This window comes from Scyliorhinus torazame, chromosome 14, assembly GCF_047496885.1.
Source record: "Scyliorhinus torazame isolate Kashiwa2021f chromosome 14, sScyTor2.1, whole genome shotgun sequence".
Classification (NCBI taxonomy): Eukaryota; Metazoa; Chordata; class Chondrichthyes; order Carcharhiniformes; family Scyliorhinidae; genus Scyliorhinus; species Scyliorhinus torazame.
Genome location: NC_092720.1, coordinates 21,240,760 through 21,260,645, shown reverse-complemented (window position 1 = coordinate 21,260,645; position 19,886 = coordinate 21,240,760). Strand labels below are relative to the sequence as shown.

General features: G+C 54.1%; 1 long non-coding RNA gene across 1 annotated transcript in view; it reads left to right on the top strand.

Moving 5' to 3' along the window:
- Positions 1-790: 790 nt before the first annotated feature.
- The window catches only part of LOC140389569 (uncharacterized), a 39,556-nt gene continuing 20,460 nt past the window's right edge, over positions 791-19,886 (top strand). The window contains exon 1 of the long non-coding RNA XR_011934423.1: positions 791-1,462. This is a non-coding gene — a long non-coding RNA (uncharacterized lncRNA). The remainder of the gene's footprint in view (positions 1,463-19,886) is intronic.

Sequence of the window (19,886 nt, the reverse complement as noted above, 5' to 3'; positions counted from 1 at the left end):
GTCCCCAACCTCTCTATCCATGTATATCTGTTCACATGTGCCCGTTGTTAATAAATGAACCCACAACATGCTTGCACAATCCCTGAGGAGCAATTGGTCTCTTTATATAATTATTACACATACAACATGGCAGCAACAGTTAATGTAATTTCTATGCTTTGCATTTTGCAGTAGTGACCCTTCAGTATCAAATTGATGTCCGGCTAAGGGCCTCAATCCTGCCATTGCTGGGATTTAGCCAGCAGGTGAGGGGGTAGGAGGGGTCGGGGGTAGAGGCCTACGCCAGACATGCAGCCTAGCAGCTTATGCAGCAAGATGGGGAGTACCTCTTTATCAGGCCCCTTCAGCCCATCGGAGAGCGCACACTCACCCTGCCCGCCTTCCGTTCTCCACCACCCCCCCCCCTCCACCACCCCTACCCCGGTTAGCTTCCCGCTCCCCCCCTTTTGCCCACTTCATTGGGCCTGCCAGTAGCAATACCCTCTGAACATCGGTTTTACTCAGATCCTCGTAGCAGGGTGTCGTCTCATTCCCAGCAGTGGCCATCGCATCTGGTGGCGCTACTGAGTCAGCAACAGATGCCCAGATTGGGGGGATTGTGCGGGGGGGGGGGGGGGGGGGGGGGCCGCAGAATCCAGCCTTGATGCAATTAACACCTCTCCCCTGAGTGTTTTCGTCAGCAGGGTGAGCCTCTGACATTTATGGTGGGGCTGCAGGCTGTAAAATCCAGCTCCCGAGGTGACTCGGCACCAAATAGTATTCAAAATCGTTTCTATGGGACCTGAGAAATTGTATTTAAAGGCACCTTCTAACTGCAAGTCGTCAATGCATTAGCTTCTGACGATGAACAGCAATGGACAGATTAGAGAGTAATTCTGTGGAGTACAGGCGTATGTTCTCCAAGATCAGATGACCTGGTATGTGGCTGTGTCTTGAAGCTTCAAGTGAGGGCTGTTTCGAGTGGTGCCTTTCATCATCCTGCAGTCCATTAAAACACTCATTAGATGACTCCGTTAAATACTTGTCTTTAGTGGCCTGGTTAATTTGTAGGGCTGCGCAATCGTAACATGACCCACACGGCATTTAAAATGCTGCATGAATTCTACTTAATAACAGGAAGCAGGAAGCTGCTTTCTCCTCTCGAGACTCGGGATTGCGAAATGACAAGCCCTGACAAGATACGTGTTTGGGAATCCAAAACATTTGGAAAAAAACGAAACAATCTTCCATCGATGGTAATTTGTAACTCCTCAGTGATGACACGAGGATTGCACGAAACGGAGGTGGCGATGGACTGTGAAACTGTCTGACTGCTCACACGCCTTTGCTGATGTCACGGAGCCATTCTGGTGAGCAGCTTCATTGGCATCTGGCAGGCAAGAATCAGCCAGGACGTCCTGTCCTGTCCTGCTTGCTAACCACTCCCAGCTGAGAAATGGCGGTCCTTGCATATTGGCCTAGGGTAAGTCAACGTAGCCTGCAACGGAAGCATGGTCAGATAAAAGGGCGGCACGGTAGCACAGTGGTTAACACTGATGCGTCACAGCGCCAGGGTCCCGGGTTCGATTCCCGGCTTGGGTCACTGTCTATGCGGAGTCTGCACGCTTTCCCCGTGTCTGCGTGGGTTTCCTCCGGGTGCTCTGGTTCCTCCCACAAGTCCCGAAAGACGTGCTGTTAGGTGAATTGGACATTCTGAATTCTCCCTCTGTGTACCCGAACAGGAGATTTTCACAGTAACTTTATTGCAGTGTTAATGTCAGCCTACTTGTGACAATAATAAAGATTATTATTGTTAGATAGTTCACTGGCTGCATAAATTGACTGAGGCCATTCCCCATCTTGATTCACTTTCAGAGCTATGTCATGGTCTCGGCAAAGCACCATCGATTATCCCGGGGTTTTTGCCACTATCACACTAACCGGGAGAACATTCCACCTGTCAATCGCTGTTCGGGCGGGATTTCTGGGGCGAAATTCTCCGACCCCCCGCCGGGTCGGAGAATCGCTGGGGGCTGGCGTGAATCGCGCCGCGCCGGTTGTCGGGCCCCCCCGTGCGATTCTCCGGCCCGGATGGGCCGAAGTCCCGCCGCTAAAATGCTTGTCCAGCCGGCGTAAATTAAACCACCTACCTTATCGGCGGGACAAGGCGGCGCAGGTGGGCTCCGGGGTCCTGGGGGGGGGCGCGGGGCGATCTGGCCCCGGGGGGTGCCCCCACGGTGACCTGGCCCGCGATCGGGGCCCACCGATCCGCGGGCGGGCCTGTGCCGTGGGGGCACTCTTTCCCTTCCGCCTCCGCCACAGTCTCCACCATGGCGAAGGCAGAAGAGACTCCCTGCACTGTGCATGCGCGGGAATACCGCCAGCGGCCGCTGACGCTCCCGCGCATGCGCCGCCCGGAGATGTCATTTCCGCGCCAGCTGGCGGGGCACCGAAGGCCTTTTCCGCCAGCTGGCGGGGTGGAAATTCGTCCGGCGCCGACCTAGCCCCTCAAGGTTGGGGCTCGGCCCCCAAAGACGCGGAGCATTCCGCACCTTTGGGGCGGCGCGATGCCCGTCTGATTTGCGCCGTTTTGGGTGCCAGTCGGCGGACATCGCGCCGTTTCCAGAGAATTTCACCCCTGACATCAGTCATGGACGTTGGTTTGTGCCAAATTGTAGGACCATGATCTACCTTAGCTGAGTTGGAAACTCAACAGGTGGTATTCTCACTGTCTGAGTCAGAGGGTTCTGGGTTTATGTCTCGCTCCAAAGACTTGAGTCAAATTAAAAGACTCCTTTCCTTCGAGCTCGACATCCACCCCCAGACTTGAAGGCCAAGGACGCCACTTTCAGGATGCAGCCAGACAGCTTGAGGGTTTGTGGTGGTGTGTATTAGGGGTAGTACGGTACCAAGTCTTGCCGAGAGGTTATTGGTGGACAGACACTGGGTCCTGATTGGATCTGCCGCTTGCTGGCTCCACCCAGTAAGGTGGAGTATAAGACCCCGGATTCTCCCAGCAGCCGCATTCTGTAACCGAGCTGCTGGGGAACGAGTCTGCGTAATAAAGCCATCGATTGACTTCATCTCTTCTCGCCTCGTGAGTGATTGATTGTGCTACAATTTATTACGCACACATTAAAGGACTATGGAGCTCTGGATCGTCCTGGAGTGTCTGCGAATCATCCCCCATGCGGCAAACTCAGCGGCCACTTTTAAACACTGGCTAGCGTGTTTTGAGGGATACCTCCGAACGGCCCCCGGCAGACCTACAGAAGACCAGAAAATGCAGGTCCTGCATTCCAGGGTGAGTCCGGAGATCTACACGCTCATCGAAGACGTGGAGGATTTCCCGACGGCGCTCACCATGCTGAGAGGGATCTACATTCGGCCCGCAAATCAGGTCTACGCATGCCACCAACTCGCGATGAGACGGCAAATCCCCGGGGAATCGCTGGACGGGATCTACAGCGCGCTGCTAATACTGGGAAGGAGCTGCAACTGCCCACCGGTGACGGCCAACGAACATACGGAACTCTTAATCAGGGATGCTTTCGTAGCAGGTATGACCTCATCCCAAATTCGCCAGCGACTGCTGGAAAGAAACTCGCTGGGGCTCATGGCGGCACGGGCCCTTGCGGCCTCGCTCGATGTGGCATCGCAGAATGCCCGCGCTTACGTCCCCGACCGCGCGGCAGCCCCTTGGGCTCCGTGGGCCCCCGCTGTGACCGACTCCCCGGCACCCCCCATCCTCCCGCAAGCCTGCGCGGCCAGAGCAGCAGACCACCCGGGGGGGCCGCGCTGCTACTTTTGCGGGCAATCAAAACACCCCTGGCAGCGCTGCCCGGCCCGCTTGGCCATCTGTAAAAGTTGTGGCAAGAAGGGGCACTATTCAGCGGTGTGCCAGTCCCGGGGGGTTGCCGCAATCTCCGGGGGAGAACTGGGATCACAGACTCAACCCCCCCAACGATCCATGTGCGGCCAATGGGCGCCGCCATTTTGGGTCCCGGACTCGATGCCTCCCCGATTGAGCGCCGCCATCTTGTGCCCCGCCGGCCGCGTGCGATTTATTGGCGCTGCCATTTTGTCCGCCCCCGACCGCGTGCGATCCGTGGATGCGGCCATCTTGGCTGACAGCCAAGGACCCCAGCATGGATGGCCCCATGGGGCCTGAAGAAAACGCCCCGATGCAGCAACCGCGACTGGCTTCGGTGACCCTGGACCAGTCGCGGCCCCGGATGCTCCAAACGGCAATGACGACGGTGCTGGTTAACGGGTACGAAACGCCATGTCTGATCGACTCTGGGAGCACGGAAAGTTTTATCCATCCGGATACGGTAAGACGCTGTTTTCTTTCAGTCCAACCGAGTACCCAAAAGATTTTTCTGGCAGCGGGATCCCATTCCATAGAAATCAAAGGGTTCTGCATCGCGAATCTAATGGTGCAGGGGAGAGAGTTTAAGAATTACCGACTTTATGTCCTCCCCCACCTCTGCGCTCCCACTCTCCTGGGATTAGATTTTCAATGTAACCTTCAGAGTTTAACGTTCCAATTCGGCGGCCCTATACCCCCACTTACTATCTGCAGCCTCGCGACCCTCAAAGTTGAACCGCCTTCCTTGTTTGCGAACCTCACCCCGGATTGCAAACCCGTCGGCACACGGAGCAGACGGTCCAGTGCCCAGGAACGAACATTTATCCGGTTTGAAGTCCAGCGGCTGCTGAAGGAAGGCATAATCCAGGCCAGCAATAGTCCCTGGAGAGCTCAGGTGGTAGTTGTAAAGACCGGGGACAAGCAGCGGATGGTCGTAGACTATAGTCAAACCATCAATAGGTACACGCAGCTAGATGCGTACCCTCTCCCCCGCATATCCGACATGGTAAATTGGATTGCACAGTACAAGGTCTTTTCCACCGTGGACCTTAAGTCCGCATATCACCAGCTCCCCATCCGCAAGTACACTGCCTTCGAAGCAAACGGGCGGCTCTACCACTTTTTAAGGGTTCCATTTGGCGTCACTAATGGAGTCTCGGTCTTCCAATGGGAGATGGACCGAATGGTTGACCAGCACAGTTTACGGGCCACGTTCCCGTACCTTGACAACGTCACCATCTGCGGCCATGACCAGCAAAATCACGACGCCAACCTCCGCAAATTCCTCCAGACCACTAACGCCCTGAACCTCACCTACAACAGGGAAAAATGCGTGTTTAGCACCAACCATCTAGCCATCCTTGGCTATGTAGTGCGAAATGGAATGATAGGCCCCGACCCCGAACGCATGCGCCCCCTTATGGATTTCCCCCTCCCTCACTGTTCCAAAGTCCTGAAACGCTGCCTGGCCTTTTTCTCTTAATACACCCAGTGGGTCCCCAACTACGCGGACAAGGCCCGCCCGCTAATTCAGTCCACTGTCTTTCCCCTGTCGACAGAGGACCGCCAGGCATTCAGCCACATCAAAGCGGATATCGCAAAGGCCACGATGCACGCAATCGACGAGTCCCTCCCCTTCCAAGTCGAGAGCGACACATCCAACGTAGCTCTGGCGGCCACTCTCAACCAAGCGGGCAGACCCGTGGCCTTTTTCTCCCGTACCCTTCACGCTTCAGAGATCCGCCCCTCCTCAGTGGAAAAGGAAGCCCAGGCCATAGTAGAAACTGTGCGGCATTGGAGGCATTACCTGGCCGATAGGAGTTTCACTCTCCTCACTGACCAACGGTCGGTTGCCTTCATGTTTGATAATGCACAGCGGGGCAAGATCAAGAACGACAAGATCTTGCGGTGGAGGATCAAACTCTCCACATATAACTATGAGATCTTGTATTGTCCCGGAAAGCTGAACGAGCCGTCCGATGCCCTATCCCGTGCCAACGTACAAGTGGACCGTCTCCGAACCCTCCACGAGGACCTCTGCCACCCGGGGGTCACTTGGTTCTATCACTTCGTGAAGACCCGTAATCTCCCGTACTCCGTCGAGGAGGTCCGAACAGCAACCAGGATCTGCCAAATCTGCGCAGAGTGCAAGCCGCACTTTTTCAGGCCAGATAGAGCGCACCTGATAAAGGCTTCCTGTCCCTTTGAGCGCCTCAGTCTGGACTTCAAAGGCCCCCTCCCCTCCACCGATCGCAACACGTACTTTCTGAACGTGGTTGACGAATACTCCCGATTCCCTTTCGCCATCCCCTGCCCCGACATGACCGCAGCCACAGTCATTAAAGCCCTCTGCACCATCTTTACACTGTTCGGTTTCCCCGCCTACATCCATAGCGATAGGGGGTGCTCCTTCATGAGCGACGAACTGCGTCAATTCCTGCTCAGCAAGGGCATCGCCTCGGGCAGGATGACCAGTTACAACCCCCGAGGGAATGGTCAGGTAGAGAGGGAGAATGGAACGGTCTGGAAGACCGTCCTACTGGCCCTACGGTCCAGAAGTCTCCCAGTTTCCCGTTGGCAGGACGTCCTCCCGGATGCCCTCCACTCCATGCGGTCGCTGCTGTGTACCACAACTAATCAAACGCCTCACGAACGCCTCCTTGTCTTCCCTAGGAAGTCCTCCTCCAGAACGTCACTTCCGACCTGGCTGGCAGCCCCAGGACCCATCTTGCTCCGAAAGCATGTGCGGGCGCACAAATCGGACCCGTTGGTCGAGAGGGTTCATCTTCCCCATGCGAACCCTCAATACGCCTACGTGGCATACCCCGACGGCCGACAGGGCAAGGTCTCCCTGCGGGACCTGGCGCCCGCCGGAGCTCCCCACACACCCCCCCAACACCAATCACCCCCTCCCTCCCGCCGGCGCACCCCACAGCCGCTCCCTTCCCGGGTGGATCGGTCCTCCCCCCGTGCCCGCCCAGGAGTAGTGAAACAGGAACAAACATCGCGACGCTCCCAGAGACGACAGTGCCCAAGCCAGCGCCTGCACCACCACCGGGGCTGAGATGATCGGTAAGGACGACCTGGGCACCCATTCGACTCATCGAATCTGCGTGACAGCAAGATCTGTAAATAATTCAGTAGCCCAGTAAAAGCGGCATTGTAAACAGTTAACAGTTGATATCGATGTATAACCACTGTGTTAATGGAATCCCAGTACCGACCTTGTAAACCCCTACCACCATGCGACCCACCACCCCGCCGGCTTCTTTTTTAACAAGGGGTGAATGTGGTGGTATGTATTAGGGGTAGTACAGTACCCAGTGATGCCGAGAGGCTATTGGTGGACAGACACTGGGTCCTGATTGGATCTGCTGCCTGCTGGCCCCACCCAGTAAGGTGGAGTATAAGAACCCGGGTTCTCCCAGCAGCCCCATTCTGTAACCGAGCTGCTGGGGAACAAGTCTGCATAATAAAGCCATCGATTGACTTCATCTCTTCTCGCCTCGTGATTGATTGTGCTACAGGGTTAACCTTCAAAGCCTTTCTGTGCACGAGAGCAGGAAAGATTCCTGATCCACAATGCGATGCAAAGAAAGTTGGAGCCTTTGCCATCACTGCCCACAGCTCCGGACAACAGCATGCAGGTTAGAAATTCACGTTACCACAGCAACTTGCATTGCCTGAGTGAACTGGAATACACCACCACCACCCAAAAATTATGCTCTTACCCCTGAACTCTTTTATTACTGGATGAATTTCAAAAAAATGTTATGCCCCTTTTTGTTGCTACTCTGTTCAGATATCTTTTCATATTTGCTTGGATTTTGTCTCATGGAACATTGGCCTGAATACTACACTCGGCCTGTGGGTCAGACCGGTGGACCCAGAAGCAGATTTAATATCCGCTTCCGCCACAACACGCGCTGCCGCGTCGTATGCTCGCCCCACACCTCAGTACTGGCACCTCGGCGGGTTGGGTGCGTCCATACAGACAGTAGCCCAGACTGGGTGCAGCACACCATTATTGCCTGAGCAGATGTTGGAGGCTGAGAGTCCCCAACAGTTAGAGACCAAGAAGATGCTGATCCCCGGCAAGATGTCCCGCCTCTGGAGTCGTCCACCGGGCTGCCCAATGCTGGTCCAGGGGGTGGTACACGGAGGTCTGCTGGAGCGTCTAGAGGGTATGCAGACCCTGGCCTGTGCAATGGAGGAATCTTTATCGGGCTTGAACCTTCTCTTCTAAACGTGCGGCAGCCTCCACCAAGGGACTGGTGACTTTGTTAAGTTCTTTCACGAGATGTGGGTGTTGCTGGTGGGGCCAGAATTCATCACCCACCCCTTATTGTCCTTCAGAAGGTGGTGGTGAGTCACTTTCTTGAACTGCTGCAGTCCATATGGTATAGGTACACCCACAGTGCTGTTAGGGAGGTAGTTCCAGGATTTTATCCCAGTGACAGTGAAGGAACGGCGGTACAGTTCCAAGTTAGGAGGGCGTGTGGTTTGAAGGGGAACATTTAGGTGGTCGTTTTCCCGCTCGTGGCAAGTCAGTTCCAACAGCTCAACTGAAGGGTTCCTGGGGCTGTGCTTTTTGGACTTACATGTCCACACACTGGCAGTGACCTCAACAGGGCATTGCCACTGTGAGAGAATGGTGAAGCATCTGGTGTTTCTGCCATCTGCCTGTCCATCGATGGGGTGCAGGGAGGTCCGAGCAAACCTCATGTTGGCGGAGGAACGGCAGATATCTGCAACTTGGTGTTCCTCTCAGGGCACTCCGAATGTGACAGCAGCTCCTCTGTCCCTCTGCCAGCGACAGTATTGTGTTAGTGTTGCCGCAGCAACCAAGCAGTGTCCTGTCACTATGCAGGACTGCCCCGCACAGCCAGGGTCCTCACAGCCTGCAACAACCAGAGAGCTACTGCCAAGATCATCCAGGTCAATGCCTGAGTCAGCAGCCAGCCTCCTATGGAAGGGGAGAACCAAGGTAAAGCATGTGTAAGCAGTTTAATAATAATAACCTTTATTGTCACAAGTAGGGTTACATTAACACTGCAATGACGTTACAGTGAAAAGCCCCTAAGAAATCACACTAAACACAGGGGGACAATCACAGGTGCTGTATTTGGTTGTGTAGCTTGTGTTTTGATGTTCCACCTCAACTTACTGAATTGAAGGGCAGCTTGGTGGCACAGTGGTTAGCATTGCTGCCTATGGCACTGAGGACCCGGGTTCGAATCCCGGCCCTGGGTCACTGTCTGTGTGGAATTTGCATATTCGCCCCGTGTCTGCATGGGTTTCACCCCCACAATCCGAAGATGTGCAGGATTGGTGGATTGGCCAAGCTAAATTGCCCCTTAATTGTAAGAAATAATTGGGTACTCTAAATTTAAAAAAACTTATTGAATTGATAATTCATATTTCATGTTCTTCCTGTGCTACGAGGAGCATGAAGTTTGGTTGCCTGCAACTCAATACCTAGAAATAATCGAGCATGAACATTGTTATTTCTTGGAGGAGGCACACAAAGAGGGTGTCAGGAAAGGTTCATATGCTCTGAGCAATGATGTAACTGCTTCTTTTTACTGACAAGGCCTGAGGACTTTGAAAGCTTATTGAAAATGCCTTTGAATGAAACTTCCCTGCTCTCCCTGGCTTCCAGAAACTGCCACCCTGTTGATTCCTCAGCAAACCGCATCTGGAGCACTTTCAGTCTCCATTTGTAAGAAAGGATTTACTTGCATTGGAGGAGATACAGCGAAGGTTTACTAAATTGGTCTCTAAGATGGAAGAGTTAAAAAAAAAAAAATGTTTATTCAAGTTTTTCAATAAATTTTTACAAAACACTCCAAAACGGGAAGAAAATATACATAAGAAAAGTAAAAAGGGAGGCCTTACGCCATCCCCTCCAACAACTTAACCCATTAAACATTAAACTATCGAACAAAATGAGAACAAAAATGGGGCAAATGCCCCTGACAATAATAAAAACAAGCCAAACCCCCCACCCCCCCTCTCCCCCCTGGGCTGCTGCTGCTCTTGACCTCCACCTAACGTTCCGCGTGAAAGTCTAGGAACGGTTGCCACCGCCTGGAGAACCCCTGCACAGACCCTTGCAAGGCAAATTTTATCCTCTCCAACTTGATGAACCCTGCCATGTCATTAATCCAAGCCTCCACTTTTTCGCATCCCTCCACATTAGTAGGATCCTCCTCCGGGCTACCAAGGACGCAAAGGCCAGAACTCCGGCGTCTTTCGGCTCCTGTACTCCCGGCTCATCTGATACCCTGAATATTGCTATCCCCCAGCTCGGTTTTACCTGTGTATCCAAGACTTTGGGCATAGCCTTTGCGAAGCCCTTCCAGAACCCCTCTAGCACTGGGCACGCCCAGAACATGTGGGCATGATTCGCTGGGGTCCCCAAACACCTCACACATCTGTTCTCCACCCCAAAAAACTTGCACATCCTCGCCCCTGTCATATGTGCCCTGTGAACCACTTTGAACTGGATCAGGCTAAGTCTGGCGCAAGACGAGGAGCAGTTAACCTTACCCCGGGCCTCCGCCCACAAGCCCTCATCCAGTTCCTCGCCCAGCTCCTCCTCCCACTTGCCCTTCAGCTCCTCCACCGAGGCTTCCTCCGCCTCTTGCAACTCCTGATAGATCACCGAGACCTTGCCCTCTCCCACCCATACACCCATACATTCGAGGTCACCCTGTCCTGAATCCTCCATGCGGGAAGCAGCGGAAATTCCCTGACCTGCCTTTTCACAAACATACCTGCATGTACCTAAAAGCATTTCCGGGGGGTAACCCAAATTTCTCCTCCTGCGCCCCCAGGCTAGCAAAAGCCCCGTCAATAAATAGGTCCCCCATCCTTTTAATTCCCACCCGATGCCAGCTTAGGAATCCGAGATCTATCCTGCATGGTGCAAACCTATGATTATTCCGTATTGGGGACCAAATTGAGGCCCCCAACTCACCCCTGTGCTGTCTCCAATGCCCCCAGATCCTCAGAGTCGCCGCCACCACCCGGCTCGTGGTGCACCATGTCGGCAGTAGCGGCAAAGGTGCCGTCACCAACGCTCCCAAGCTGGTGCTCACGCATGACGCCGCCTCTAATCTTTTCCACGCCACCCCCTCTCCCTCCATTACCCATTTCCGAATCATTGCCACATTGGCTGCCCAGTAATAACTACACAGGTTCGGTAGCGCCAGCCCACCCCTGTCCCGACTACGCTCCAGAAACAGCCTCTTGACCCTCGGGGTTTTACTTGCCCATACAAACCCCATAATGCTCCTGCTTACTCGCTTAAAAAAGGCCTTGGGGATGAGGATGGGCAGGCACTGGAACACAAACAGGAACCTAGGGAGGGCTGTCATCTTAACGGACAGCACCCTGCCCGCCAGGGAGAGTGGCAACACGTCCCATCTCTTAAAGTCTTCCTCCATCTGGTCTACCAACCGCGCCAAATTAAGCTTATGCAGGGCTTATGCAGGGCCCCTCAACTCCTGGCCACCTGGATACCCAAATACCGGAAACTCCTCTCCACCCTCTTAAGCGGCAGTTCCTCCAGCCCCCTTTCCTGGCCCCTCGCATGCACCACAAAGAGCTCACTCTTCCCCACGTTAAGCTTGTAGCCTGAGAAGTCCCCAAACTCCCTAAGGATCCGCATGACCTCTACCATCCCCTCCACTGGATCTGCGATGGACAAAAGCAGGTCACCAGCATTCAACGAGACCTGATGTTCCTCCCTTCCCGGACCAACCCCCTCCAGTTTCTAGATGCCCTCAACGCATGGCCAGCGGCTCAATTGCCAAAGCAAACAACAGAGGGGACAGGGGGCACCCCTGTCTCGTCCCACGGTACAACCTAAAATATTCTGACCTCCGCCGGTTCGTAATACGCTCGCCGCTGGAGCCTGATATAACAATTTGACCCATCCAATGAACCCCTCCCCGAACCCAAACCTGCCAAGCACTTCCCACAGGTAATCCCACTCCACCCGATCAAAGGCCTTCTCCGCGTCCATTGCCGCCACCACTTCCGCCTTCCCCCCCTCCGAGGGCATCATAATCACATTCAGGAGCCTCCGCACATTTGCATTCAGCTGCTTGCCCTTCACGAACCCCGTCTTGTCCTCGTGTATCACTCCCGGGACACAATCCTCAATCCTTGTGGCTAGGATCTTTGCCAGCAACTTGGCATCTACATTAAGGAGTGAGATCGGCCTATACGAGCCACACTGCAGCAGGTCCTTGTCCCGCTTAAGGATCAGCGGGTCCTTGTCCCGCTTGAGGATCAGCGAGATCAGCGCCCGAGACATTGTCGGGGGGAGAATCCCTACCTCCCTCGCCTCGTTGAAGGTTCTCATCAGAAGCGGACCCAGCAGATCCACAAACTTCCTGTAGAATTCGACCGGGAACCCATCAGGCCGCGGGGCCTTGCCCGCCTGCATACTCCTCAACCCCGTAACCAGCTCCTCTATCCCAATCGGGGCCCCCAGGCCTTCCACTTGCCCCTCCTCCACTCTCGGGAACCTCAAATGGTCCAGGAACCGCCGAATCCCCTCCTCCCCTCCAGGGGTTCTGACTTATACAGGTTCCCATAAAAATCCCTGAATACCTCATTTATTTTAGCCGAACTCCGTACCGTGTTCCCCCCCTCCGTCCCTGATTCCTCCAATTTCCCTCGCTGCCTCCCTCTTGCGTAGCTGATGCGCCAGCATCCGGCTCGCCTTCTCCCCATATTCGTATACTGCCCCCTGCACCTTCCTCCACTGGGTCTCAGCTTTCCCCGTGGTCAACAGATCAAATTCTGTTTGGAGGCTCCGTCACTCCTTCGGCAGCCCCTCTTCAGGGGAATCCGCAGATGTCCTATCCACCCTTAATATCTCCCCCACCAACCTCTCCCTCTCCGTCCTCTCTCTCTTCTCCCTGTGAGCCCTAATTGAGATGAACTCTCCGCTAACCACCGCTTTCAGAGCCTCCCAAACCACACCACACCAACCGGTACTTCCCCATTATCATTGGCCTTTATGTATCTCTGAATGCGCCCCCGGACCCGCCCACAAACCTCTTCATCTGCCAACAGTCCCACTTCCAAGCGCCACAGCGAGCGCTGGTCCCTTTCCTCCCCCAACTCCAACTCCACCCAGTGCGGGGCGTGGTCCGAAATCGCTATGGCCGAATATTCCGTTCCCTCCAGCCTTGGAATCAGTGCCGTGCTCTTCACAAAGAAGTCTATCCGTGAATAGACCTTATGCACGTGGGAGAAAAAAGAGAACTCTCTGGCCGCCGGCCTAGCAAACCTCCACGTATCCATTACCCCCATCTGATCCATAAACCCCCGGAGAACCTGGGCCGCAGCTTGCCTCTTGCCCGACCTCGACCTGGATCGGTCCAGCGCCGGGTCCAGTACCGTATTAAAGTCCCCCCCCCCCATTATCAGCCTCCCCGCTTCCAGATCCGGGATCCGACTCAGCATGCGCTTCATGAACCCTGCATCGTCCCAATTTGGGGCATACACATTCACCAGCACCACCCGGGTCCCCTGCAACCTACCACTCACCATCACCTATCTACCCCCATTATCAGCCGCAATGTTCAGCGCCTCGAATGACACCCGCTTACTCACCAGGATTGCAACCCCTCTATTCTTCGCATCCAGCCCCGAATGAAAGACCTGCCCCACCCATCCCTTTCTCAGCCTGATTTGATCCGCCACCTTCAAGTGCGTCTCCTGCAACATGGCAACGTCTGCCTTCAGTCCCTTTAAGTGCGCGAACACCCGGGCCCTCTTGACCGGCCCGTTCAGGCCCCTCACGTTCCACATGATCAGCCGGATCGGGGGAATGCCCGCAACCCCTCCCTTGCCGACAAGCCATCGCCTTTCTTACGCCAGCCACGTGCCCACGCCTCCCGCACTCTCCAGTCCCCCAGGCGGAGGATCCCCACCCCGACTCTCCCTCTTACCTCCAGCTCCCGTTCAGTCAATGCAGCAGCAACCCAGTCCCCCCCCGGCTAGAAAACTGTCCAGCCCCCTTGCACCCCCCATTGCACTCCCGTAAGTCAGCTGACTCCTGCTGACCCCAGCCGCACCCGCCTCTGCCAACGATCCCCCGTTTAGATTCCCCGTCAAAGTCCCCCCCCCCCGCCCCCTTCAAGTCGATAGGGACACCCCTCCGGCACCGCCCCTCCCGTCGGGCCACGCCCCCCTTCTTTAGCACGGGAAAAAAGCCCGCGATTTTCTACCTGGGCCGGCCCCACCCCTTGTGGCGCAGCTCCGTCCTCCTGCAGCCTCTCCCCAATTCCCGACGCCCCAGGGCCTCCTGCCCCCCTCCCCCCTTCGAACGCGAGGAGCGGCCCCTTCAAAACAATACCCATGCCCATTGAAACACACATATCACATCCAATCCCCCCTTACCACTCCCCAGCTTTCTCAAAACCCACAGCAAACCATTAGTTCCATGTCCAACTTTCCGTTCTGAATAAAGGTCCACACCTCCTCCGGCGTATCGAAATAATGCTGGAGGTCCTGAAAAGTGACCCACAATCGCGCTGGCTGCAGACAGCCCGAACTTCACCCCCTTTCGATGGAGAACCGCCTTGGCCCGGTTGAATCTTCCTCTTCTTGGCCAGCTCTGCACTCCAGTCTTGGTAGATGCGGATCTCCGTATTCTCCCACCTGCTGCTCCGTTCTTTCTTCGCCCATCTCAGGACGCACTCTCTGTCCGTAAAGCGGTGAAACCTCAGCACTACGGCCCTTGGCTCATTTGCCTTAGGCCTCCTTGCCAGGACTCGGTGAGCCCATCCAGCTCCAGGGGCCTCGGGAAGGCTCCCGCGCCCATTAGCGTATTCAGCATCGTGGCTACATATGCCCCGATGTCGGACCCCTCCACACCTTCAGGGAGACCCAGAATCTGGAGATTCTTCCTCCTCGACCTGTTCTCCAGGTCCTCAAACTTTTCCTGCTACTTGTTATGCAGCACTTCGTGCGCCTCCACTGTCACCGCCAGGCCCAGGATCTCATCCTCGGTTTCAGAGGCTTTCTGCTGCACATCTCTAATCGCCGTCCCTTGAGCCTTCTGGGTCTCCACCAGTCTCTCAATCGACGCTTTCATTGGGGCCAGCATCTCTGCTTTCAGCTCCGCAAAGCAGCTTTTCAGGAACTCCTGCTGCTCCCACGACCACTGCGCCCACGCTGCCTGGTCTCCGCCCGCCGCCATCTTACTTTTTCGCGCCCGTTCTCCTCTCTTCTCCAACATCGGTTTTTTGAGCGCTCCACTCCTGGTCCACTCCATGCAATGCTGGGGGAACCTCACTGCTGCCTCCCCACACCGGGAATCGTCGTCCAAGTGCCGCTGGGGCTCCTCAAAAGGGCCCAAATGTCCGTTCACGGCGGGAGCTGCCGAACGTGCGACCTACCCAGGCATAGCCGCAACCGGAAGTCACTAAGGTGAAAGAGTTGACCTGTGGTGAGAGGCGAAGTAAATTTGGCCTTTGTTCTCCAGAGTTTAGAAGAATGAGGGGCGATCTCATTGAAACCTATCCGATTCTGAAGAGGTTTTATGAAGTGGATACTGAGAAATTGTTCCCACTGGTTAGGAATCTTAAATGAGGGGACACACTCTCAGGATTAGGATCCGATCATTTTGGATTGAGATGGGGGAAGGTTTATTCCATGTCTGTGCAGACTCGATGGTTCGAATGGCTTCCTTTTGCCCTGCACTGATTTTATGGAATCACAAAGCAACTCATACACTCTGCCAGCGGGGTAGCGGCACCCTCATTGGCCACCTCCTTCGCAAGCCTCGCTGTGTGGCTGGGTGGATTGATGCTGTCTTCAGCTGGCTGATCTCCTCTCCCTTCTTCTCCTTTCCTCTCCATTTTATAAATTCATTTGCGGGGTGTGGGTGTCACTGGCTATTGTCCATCACTAATTGCCCTTGAGAAGGTGGTGATCAGCTGCCTTCTTTCACCTGAGGGAGAGCCTCCACCTAGGAGAACAATCCCCCTAATTGGATTACAGAGGTGCAGATGGAATGATGCCATGGCCGGTCTGTTCCTGACTCTTTAAAGGCAGAAGTCTCCTTACCCATCCCCCAAAATAAATTCAACAAAATGGTTCAGAAAACAATCTGGAAAGACAAAACTTAGGGAATGAAGATCATAGAATTTACAGTGTAGAAGGAGGCCATTTGGACCCATAACCCCATCTAACCTTTTTGGACACTAAGGGATAATGTAGCACGGCCAATCCACCTAACCTGGACATCTTTGGTGGGAGGAAACCGGAGTACCCGGAGGAAACCCACGCAGACACAGGGAGAACGTGCAGACTCCGCACAGACAGTGACCCAAGCCAGGAATCGAACCTGGGACCCTGGAGCTGTGAAGCAACTATGCTAACCACTGTGCTACCATGCTGCACAGTGATGTGGAGATGCCGGCGTTGGACTGGGGTGAGCACAGTAAGAAGGTCTTACAACACCAGGTTAAAGTCCAACAGGTTTGTTTCGATGTCACTAGCTTTCGGAGCGCTGCTCCTTCCTCAGGTGAATGAAGAGGTATGTTCCAGAATCTGTCTATATATATGTTTCTGGAACATACCTCTTCATTCACCTGAGGAAGGAGCAGCGCTCCGAAAGCTAGTGACATCGAAACAAACCTGTTGGACTTTAACCTGGTTTTGTAAGACTTCTTACTATACTGCACAATGGTTAGCACAGTTTTTCTTTTATAAATTTAGAGTACCCAATTTTCCAATTAAGGGGCAATTTAGCCTGGCCAACTTGCACATTTTTGGGTTGTGGGGGCGAAACCCATGCAACACGGGGAGAATGTGCAAACTCCACACAGACAGTGACCCAGAATCGAACCTGGGACCACGGCGCCGTGAGACCGCAGTGCTAACCCACTGCGCCACCGTGCTGCCCTGTGGTTCGCACAGTTACCTGCAGAACATTTGCTCCTTCTGCCTCATATCCCATTCTAGATTGAGGAAGTGTTCACTGTGGGGCCCCCGCCTATTTTAAAACAACGCATGCAGCTTAAAATTGGGTTGAATTGTCTCTTAAATGAGTTCAATTACCCCCATCAATTGGTATCGGGCAGGCTGCTGATGTGATGGTGATGGGGTCCTCCCGTGACCCATTCTACAGCGCATTCGGAGTATCAGCCCCCCCCACACCCAGCACAAGAGTTTTGGGTTGCAGGTGTCAAATTGTATCTTTCTAATCTCCTTCCTTCCCCGTGCACAGCTTTGCAGTGTTCCTGTAACCTACCACAGCTTCCTGAATGTTGGAAGATCACAACCACCTGGCTGATACACTTCAGCACAGCAGTCACCAAAACAGAAGTTGTTGGATTTATTTCCGGGCTTTAACTGAGAACCAAATGTCCAGCCATGCAGCCATGGCAACGCACCAACACGTCACTGCTTTTATTTGTATTTTAAGGTACGCAATGAGACCTGCTGACAGTTGAAAGCCGCTTGCCGCCACTAAACATTTGTTGTAGTTTCAGATTTGCTGACTTCATAGCACATTTGAATTTAAGCCATGGAGGTTGAGAGTCAAGCCCTACTTCCGAATGAGCTTCCAGTCCGTTACTGAGAGAATTGGAATCCATAAATCCCTTCAGTAGCGAAGGAGGCCATTCGGCCCATCGAGTCTGCACCGACCCTTCAAAAGGGCACTCGAGCCGGGTCCACACTCCGTCCACGACACCCTACCCCCATTCACCTAACCTGCATATCCCTCAACCTGAAGGGGCAATTGATCATGGCCAATCCACCTAACCTGCACATCTTTGGACTGTGGGAGGAAACCGGAGCACCCGGAGGAAACCCACGCAGACCCGGAGAAAAGCAAACTCCACACAGACAGTGACCCAAGGCTGGATTTCAACCCTGGTCCCTGGCGCTGTGAGGCAGCAGTACTAACCACTGTGTCACCACGACGCACGATATAGAACATGCAGGCCATTCAGCCCATCTGGTCTCTGCCAGTGTTTATCCTTCAAATGAACCCCATCTCACTCTCCCACACTTCACCCCACGGCCTCCTATTCCTTTCTCCCTCTTGTACTTATCTAGGTTCTCCTTAATGTATCTGTGCTATTGGCCTTGGCCACGGCACACGGCAGCAGGTTCCAGCTTCAAACTATTGCCTGATTAAAGAAGTTTCTCTTGGTTCCCCTCCTGGATTTATCAGTGACTATCTTGCATTAATGAACCTTAGATTTGGACTTCTGCACAAGTGCAACCACCCTCTTTATGTTTGACAACAACATCTTAGATTTATATAGCGCCTTTATCTTGGTGAAATGTCCCCAGGCCCTTCACAGGAGCATTATGAGGCCAAGTGCGACAGCGAACTACACCAGGAGACAGTGGGTGGGATATTCCGGCCCTTCCCACTGGCAGGATCGTCCAGTCCCAACGAAGGTTTCCCGGTGGCGGGACGTGAGATCCGGACGTTCCTGACTGCGACCAATGGCGGGTTGTCTCTGCCTCTGGAGCACACTTTGGGGTTGGGGGGACCGGACTGGTGGGGTGGGGGATGGGGAATCTGCTACAAGAGGTAAGTTTTTCCCCCCCTTTTTAAAAATAAATTTAGAGTACCCAATTCATTTTTTACAATTAAGGGGCAAGTTAGCGTGGCCAATCCACCTGCCCTGCACATCTTTTGACTGTGGAAGCAAACCTCATCACCCGGAGGAAACCGACGCAGACACAGGGAGAACGTGCAAACTCCACACAGACAATCACTCAAGGCTGGAATTGAACCTGGGACCCTGAAGCTGTGAGGCAGCAGTGCTAACCACCGTGCCACCGTGCCGCCCTTGAGGTATGGCAATGTTATTTTTGCCAATGCAAATCAGACTGCAAAGCCCATGTGTGTTATATGCAGGGAAGTACTGGGAAATGAAAGTTTAAATCGCTTAAAACGTCAAAGACATTTGAAGCATGGTGAGTTTGGGGATAAACCCCTGGATAGTTTTCAAAGGAAGGGTGGCATGGTGGCGCAGTGGTTAGCACTGCTGCCTGGTGACACCTGGGTCCCAGTTTGATCCTGGCTCCGGGTCATTATCCTGCGGAGTTTGCACATGTCTGCGTGGGTCTCACCCCCCGGAACCCAAAAATATGCAGGGTAGGTAGATTGGCCATGCTAAATTGCTGCTTATTTGGAAAAATGTTTTAAAAGATAAAAAGATATTTTTCAAAAGATGTAGCGAGGACTTAAACAGTCAGTTGAAGTCCTTAGCGGAAATGTAATATTGATTGACAAAGCAAATGAAATCGTGAGGACCAAGCAGGCTCACCTGTTGCACTAAAGGTAAACAAAAATAGTGAGGGCAGCACGGTGGCGCAGTGTGTTAGCCCTGCTGCCTCACGGCGCCGAGGTCCCAGGTTCGATCCCGACTCTGGGTCACTGCCCGTGTGGAGTTTGCACATTCTCCCCGTGTTTGCATGGGTTTCGCCCCCACAATCCAATGATGTGCAGGGTAGGTGGATTGGCCACGCTAAATTGCCCCTTAATTGGAAAAAAATAATTGGGTACTTTAAATTTATTTTTAAAATGTAAAAATAATAGTGGGTCGCGAAGGTCTAAATCTTCCAATCCGTTGTCGGTCACGAAGGTTGGTCGGTGTGGGTCGTGAAGGATGGTCGGTGTGGGTCGCGAGGGTTGGTCGGTGTGGGTCGTGAAGGTTGGTCGGTGTGGGTCGCGAGGGTTGGTCGGTGTGGGTCGTGAAGGTTGGTCGGTGTGGGTCGCGAGGGTTGGTCGGTGTGGGTCGAGAAGGTTGGTCGATGTGGGTCACGAGGGTTAGTCGGTGTGGGTCGAGAAGGTTGGTCGGAGTGGGTCGCGAAGGTTGGTCGGTGTGGGTCGAGAAGGTTGGTCGGTGTGGGTCGTGAAGGTTGGTCGGAGTGGGTCGTGAAGGTTGGTCGGTGTGGGTCGCGAAAGTTGGTCGGTGTGGGTCACGAAGATTGGTCGGTATGGGTCGCGAAGGTTGGTCGGTGTGGGTCGCGAAGG